The following is a 7,741-nucleotide window of genomic DNA, read 5'->3' on the forward strand; positions in this document are numbered from 1 at the left end:
TCTATTTTGTTATTGTCAGGCATTTTGGTCAGAGTGATGCAAGATTGACTAATGTATTTTTTACCACAATAAAAAATTATCTACTTGCCCCACAAGATAAAACCAAGACTGGCCAATAGTGCCTTTCATGCCCTCACCTCGCCCAGTACCTTCAGCTTCATCTCCCGCCTCTTCCTGCCTGGTCCCTTGGAGCCAGTGAACTATTCTTCTTTCACTCTGAAGTTCCAGGCTTCCTCCTTCCCTCAAATCTCAGTTCCCACTTCCTCCTTCAGGAGAAACCCTTTCCTCCCCACTCCAGATGCTGCACTCAGCACCCTTCATCTGCTCTTTGCATGTCACTTAGACCAGCTCCTATTCATCCTTCAAGAGAAACCCCCTGAGAAATCCCACTTCCTTTGCTCAGGTTGCTTCTCCCAGCTCATCACTGATGTTTCTAATCCTCTCTATGCTCTTTTCTCTTTGTGGGGCCATTTCTACTGCTCTCCCACTAGCTTGAGAGCTGCTCGGGGGAGATCGCAGCACCTCAACTTGCAGCTTTATGATGGAGGGAGAATCCTGCTCAGAATCCCGTTCTGAATGAATGAATAAACCATAAATAACCTACTGCTTTTAAACTTGGACATGGGAAGAAAAGATCTTTGTTTTGCTGGGAAATAGAATAAGAATTTGTCGTACTTTTCCCACCAAAGCTGTAGTGGTCTTATTCCAAAACTGTAAGAGTAAACTGGGAAACATTCATGATTTATTTGATTTCAGTTTCGGTTAGTTGGTTTTCTTTTAGTTTTAAGGATATGCTGTGAAGACTGCTATGGTCTGTATATGGCTTGGGTTTGTCCCCTACAGGTTCATGCATTGATCCTCAATGGTGATATTGAGAGGTGGTAGAATCTTTAAGAGGCGGAGCTTAGTGCCAGGTAATTAGGTCATTGGGGGTGCTGTCTTGGGAAAGAGTTAGCATATCCCTTATGGGATCCTGTTTAGTTCCTACGAGAGTGGTTTTTTAATAAAAAAAAAAAAAAACTGGCTTCACTTATCACCATGTGACCTCTTCCATACCTACTCCTGCTGTTATGATGCCATCCACCACGAGACTCTCACTAATGCCAAACAGATGGTTGCACCATTGCTCTTGAACCTCCAGAACCGTGAACTAAATGAGCTTCTCCGTTTATATTACCCAGCCTCGAGTACTTCATTATAACAATAGAAAAGGGATGAATACAAATCCTCAGTTGTCATTATGTCTAGCTTTAATAAGAAAAATACTGGGGGAGGGAAAAAGAAAGAGAAACTTTTAGTAACTTCCTGAAATTGTGATTCTTTCAAGGAGGATACATTCCCTCACCTAATGTCATTTCTTCACATTTTTATTCTAACTTGTACTAATTAGCCAAACTCCACCTTCCCAACACAAATCATTACATCATCACTCTCGGTGGCTTTCAGTGGTCCCTGTCACCATCAAGTGTTTTCCTTCTGTCAAAGTCACTCTTAAACATAAACTTGTAGGAAAGCACAACAGAAAAAGAGAATAATAAGTACAAATTTTTAATGCCTATTATCGCAGGCATTGCCCTGTCTATACTGCTTATGCCACTTACATTAGTTTACTTTGCTAGTAAACAAAAAGACTACTTTGCTAGTCTTAACAAAATTCAAAACACCCCCTCAGTTAACCTTTCCAACAACCCATGGAGAAATGTGTTATCTCCGTGTTACCACAGAGAGGCTTAAACAGAAATAAATGTATTATCTCCCAGCCCTGGAGGCTAGAAGACAAGATCAAGTTGGTTTCTTCTGCGTGCTTTGAAGAAGGACGTGATCCATTCCTCCTCCCTTGTTCGGGTGGTCTGTTGGCAATCTTGGGTGTTCCTTGGCTTGTGATTTCTGACCTGTAGGCACTCTGATCTCTCCCTCAATCTTCACATAGTGTTCCTCTTGTGTATCTGATTAAAAATTTTCCCTTTTTATAAGGATACCAGCCATCTTGGAGTAGGATAGGATAGGTATACTTAATCTTACTTAATTTCATCCACCATGAACCTATTTCCAAAGAGTGTAACAATCTGATGTACTGAGGAGTTAGAGCTTCAATATATGAATTTGGAGGGAGACAAAATACAATTCATAACAACCCTTCATTTAACCTCTCCAACAACCCACTGAGAAATGTTTTATCTCCGTATTACAAAGGTTGAGTCCAAGGATCAGTGAGGCTGCATAACTACCTCAGCCTAGAACAATCAGTGGTGAGGAAGCTGGGATTCAAAACAGGGTCTGATTCCAACCCCCAGGCTCTTCTCGCCGTATAAGCAAAATACCTTCAGTTACAGTCTCTGCCTTACTTCTTTTAGGCTTGGTAAATAACTGTCAACTGATTGAGTCTGGGCCTTTTCACTATTACATAATGATTTAATTCCATTTCAAAATATTTACCAAGTGCTTGCTACTGTAAGTATCTTCAGGCCCTGGGGTTCAAAGATGATTTGAAACATGGACCAGGCTTCAAGGCACTTAAAATTAATGAAAGAGACATACATATAAGCAAGTCACTATTTCATAAGGAACATTAAGTAAGTGTTGGGAAGAGATTCAAACAACGTTGCTTGGAGGATTAGTGCTAATGGCTGGTAATTCAGCCAATCATTTTTATATCCTCACACAGATGACCAGGAACTGAGGAAAGAGTTCACCATGATGCTCTGCCATGTCCCCCCCTCCATGAAACTTTTGTGGACATGCTGTCCCACTGAAAACTTCATTTCTGAAGCAAGAAACCTGGTCTCAGCATGAGGCTCCTTCCTGTCTGTTGAGGTCATTCAATCGCTCTCAGGGAGCAGGTTCTGGTTCTTGAGACATTTAATCTTAGCAAGAAGCAGCCAAGCAAGAAGCAGCCTCTTTTCTCTGAGACAGATAATGAAGTTTCCACGAGAATTCAGGAAGACATTTTCTTTAGTACCCATGTATGCCCAAATGTCACAAATCTGCCCTTCTCTCAGGGAGAGGTACTCAGAGGTGAATAGAGCCAATCTTTTCTTTACTGTAGCTACCCTGTCTGCTGGCTGAGACATTTTCAATGAAGGCACTTCTTCAAAGCAATATTATATACAGTCTGTGCCTTTGAAGTTGTCCAATAAATACTGTAGAACTGGTATAAGTGTATCCTCCTCTTAACTGTGTACACTCACACACACACACACACACACACACACACACACACACACACAAATGTACCTATCTCCACTCTCAATGCAGTCAAGGCTTGTAACCAGCAGAGATGGAATTCTCTGGGCTTTAAAGAAAGATCTTCTTGCAGACATGAAAATGCCTGTTTTAAACATATTCACAGGGTCAGATCACTTAGATTCCAAAACTTCCAGAGAGAGCACACAGAACAAGAGAAAGGTGAGAGGACATTTTATTCTTTTTTTTTTTTTTGCAAGGGGGTGTTGGTACATACTTTTCATCCTTTGGTTTTTCATTAAATGTGGCAAAAACAAAACAAAACTAGTTTAGCATTTGGGTTTCTGTCTCAAAAATACAGCCATAAACATTTCACGTTCTCAAATCTCTCTGGTCTTCTATCTGCAAAAATAATTCACTCAACGCATTCATCCAGCATTTTTTGAATGCCTATTTTGCACAGGGCACAGAGAAGCTATCAAGGAGCTCAGACTGATTGCTTTGATGATGACAATGTCAAGGGTAACAACAACAGATAATGAAGATGCTGGCACCTGCAGGGTAAAGCCTGTCCTTTACTGTATCAGTGTCTGGCATGGATGGACTACAAAGTTAGTAGCTCAGTCACATCTTCATGAGTAAGAATGGCAAATATGAAGTACTCACTGAGACACAGCATGTGGAGACAAGCTATGTCAGTCAGGAGAAAACTAAGAAAGGAATGAAATAAAAACTCTTTCCCCGAACAGGTAAATCCCCAGTGCTGCTAAGCAGCTACTAGTAGGCATTAACTATAATACGAAGTTCTTTCACATCTAGTTATATGACTTATGGTGCCTTGGGACATTGAGCTCCTGGTGCTCAGTCCCTCTGACTCAGGGACTTATCCCAGCACCCCACCCTGACTCTTAGGCCTTCAGCCTTGGACTGGGAGTTACATCATCACCTCTACAGGTTCTACAGCTTGCAGATGGCAGATTGTGGAACTTCTTGGCCTTCATGACTGTGTGAGCCAATTCCTGTAATAAATCTCCTCATATATCTATATATATCCTATTGATTCTGTTTCTATGGAGAACCCTGACTAATACACTATTTGTCATGTCATGGCAGCTTTTGGCCCCAGACTTATTTCCCTGTTGTTGCAAGACGGCTATGGTAGCTCTAAGCATCATATCCTAATCCAACTGTCTCAAAGGAGAAACATCTTGGGGCCGGGGATATAGCTCAATGGGAGGGGACTTGCCTACCATATGTAAGCCCCTGGATTTAATCTCCAGAAACTCCAAATAAAACAAAACAAAAAGCTTTCTTCGCATTCCTTTTGAACAGCATAGAACTTTCCAGAAGCTCTCCCTGCAGATTTTCTCTAAAGTCTTATTGGCCTGAATTGCGGGTTCTATGCTTACTCCTAAACCGATCACTGACAAAGGAAATGGAATTACCACAATTTGTCTAACCATCAAGATTCAGCCCCTGAGACTGGAAAGGAAGCCAGGACTCCCTGAAGAAAATGGCTGTCAATTCCTGAGCAAAATGGGAATGCCTACAACCAAGACGACCCGGCAGTAGTTGGTGGGAGGAAGGAATGGGTAGATGGGAGCAATCACGGTCGGCCACAGCAGTGGCACAAGCAGAAGCACCTCCAGGCAAGGATCCTTTTCTGAGGACCACAGGGCTTGACCTTGCCTCACAGATGAGCTTCTCTTACAGGAACCAGTTTTGCTGATCTTTAGGAGAGCTGCTAAGGACACACTGTGCTGTATATTCTGTTGGTTCATATTACACCACCTTGACCTGAAGCCAAATTATGCATAAGAGTTCTAAATTGGTTTATGGCTAGAACAGGCGAGCTGATGTCATTTGTCAAATGAGGCACTCTAGAATTATCTTCCCAGCATAAAACTAGGCAAAGCTTTTTCCACAGAAGACTCGTAGGAGAAATATGTTTTTGAAACAAGAATGCAGCATGCTACAACTTACTCCATGTGGAATAACCAAGCAATGGAGCCAGCCCTTTGTGGTACTGGCGAAGCAAATGAGGCAGCCATGATGGTGAAGACATCCTTCAGGTTTAACCACATGAAATTTGGAAAAGGAAATTTGGGTGGTGCTTCCTGAGTTGATCTTTCCTTATAAGACTGAAATTATGAGCTTCCTTGAAAAGAAGCAGTTTGCTTTTTTTGCATGCAAATTACTCACAGGTAAATAGGGCTCAATATATTTTTTAAAGATCCCCAGTTTACCTATACAAGGCTTTTTGTGTAGTATCGGATAGCTCTCTTTTGATTAATGGCTTATAGTGAAATTCCTTCAAAATTATCAAAACTAGAAGACTCTCAAGTATTGCTTACTCTTGGCAATATTACCAGCACTAAATCTTTCTTTGCAGATGTGAAAGCTTTCTCCCAGATTTACACCAGGATTCTCAGCAATGGTTGTACACTGAATCATCTGCAGGTATTTAAAGTACATTGATGACTTGGTGTCACTCCTTGAGTTTCTGATTTGATACAGGGTGAAGCTTGGGGTACCGACATGTTCTAAATCTCCTCAGGTGATTCTAACATGCAGCCAAGGTTGAGCACCAGCATCAAAATCCCCTGGAGGGCTTATTATGACTCATATTTCTGGGCACAACTTTAGTTCCTGATTCAATAGGTCAGGGATGAGCCCAAGGATCTGCATTTTTAATGAGTTCCCCAAAGAAGCTGATGTTGCTGGTCCGGAGACCCGAGTTTGAGATCCATTGCTGTCCAGTAGAGTTCAGCAAACCCCTAGGTCACAGGTCTAATCTGGCTGGAGATCTGTTTTTGTATAACCCATGAGCTAAGAATATCATTTTAATAAAGTTGTAGAGAAAGAGAAACAAAACAACAGCAACAAAAGAAAGAAAAAAAAAAAAAAACGAAGCAAAGACACACGGCTTGCAAAACCTAAAATGTCTACTATCTGCCCTTTTACAAAAAGTGTTTATTGATCCCTACTCTAGAGGATCTTGAGGTCTTGCGGGGGCGGGGAAACAAGAATCCAATAGAGCATGGAAAAACCTTTGGTGGGGAAATATGTTCTTAAAGGCACAGGGGAAACTCTAAACATAGCTGAGAGATTATTAATCCCCTACAATGTGCCAGGAGAGTGGCCTAATTTCATTATAATTATGATAATACAGTTATCACTGCCCTTTAGATCAGGAAATTGAGAGGCTCCAGGGATATTAACTTGCTAGTATCTAAGGCTAGTGGAGTGATAGACCTCTGATTTAAACGTTTCTACTAATGATACTATGTCCTAGAAAAGTTCTGTTTAGCAGTGGCTGTAATTCCCAGACTGAGTCTAAAAATATAATAGGCGTGAGCATCTAAAGCATCTTTTTTTTTCCCTAGGTTAGGTTCAAATTCTTATTGACCCCAGACATTGTGCCAGGCACATGTGTTACAAAACCCTGACAATTATCTCTGCCCTCAAGGAACTTAAAGTCCAGTGAGAGAAACAGATATGGACAGAAGCCCAAAGTTCAGTGGGGTTCAGAGGAGGGAGTGGTTAGGTAAAGCTTTGCAGAGCAGAGGGTCCTTAAAGGATGCTAGTTCCCGGTTGGGCAAGGCACAAAGGTTTCCTAGAGGAGGAACCGCACTGATACTTCAATATAGGTAAGTTCCAGATGCAAGGATTTTCCCAGCTTGAGGAGACTCGCAGGACTCCTGCGGACTCCACAGCTCAACTTTGCCTTGGGCATCTGGCTCTACAAATAAGACACAATTCAGCAGCCAGCAGAAAGAGGCCCCTGGCCAGCCGGTGACCACAGCACTTAGTGTATGACAGTAAATGTTGATCCAATTTTAGTGAAACAAGAAACTTTCAATTCTATTCCATGGGTTTATGTAGTCATTTCCAAGCAAGGTTATTAAAAGAAATGCTTATTTGAGTTAATGCTTGGTCTGCTGACGGACCCGCCAAGTTGTAAAAGAACGTGATAATGACACAGGGTTGGGTTTCATATGGCCACTTTTTGGGCAGAATAATCTGAAACCTCTTATTTTTTATATGTGTGATTTGTTGCACTGAGCTGGGAAAGCAGGCAGGATTCTGCATCATCAAACTGATCCTTGTTCAAGAGACTAATATATCACTTCTCATTTGAATTCATTTCTAAGGTCAAGGTTCAGATAAAACCTGTAGGAAAGAAATACTTTGGGTTGCCCAGCATTGCATTCTGAGGCTACAGAGAGTAAGGAATCCACAGTTCTGTTGGGTGCAGGGGAGGAGGCAGGCATTGGAACCCAGAGAGCATCAAAGCAGCTTAGTAAATGCAGAGGTCAAGTTTGGACAGCCAGAACCCAGATGAGGTACTCTTAAGCTCCAGGGGACTTAAAGAAGTGTTGTGGGGGAGACTGCATTGAGCAGAAAATTTCTTCTGAAGTCTGATGGCAACCACTTTGACTATTTCTTAGTGACAGGTTGTCTCCTCCTCTCTCTCTTTCTCTCTCTCCCTCCCTCCCTCCCCCCCTCTCTTTCTCTCTCTCTCCCTCTCTCTCTTTCCCTCTCATTTCTTCTGTAG

Source organism: Marmota flaviventris, chromosome 12 (genome assembly GCF_047511675.1).
Source record: "Marmota flaviventris isolate mMarFla1 chromosome 12, mMarFla1.hap1, whole genome shotgun sequence".
Taxonomy (NCBI): Eukaryota; Metazoa; Chordata; class Mammalia; order Rodentia; family Sciuridae; genus Marmota; species Marmota flaviventris.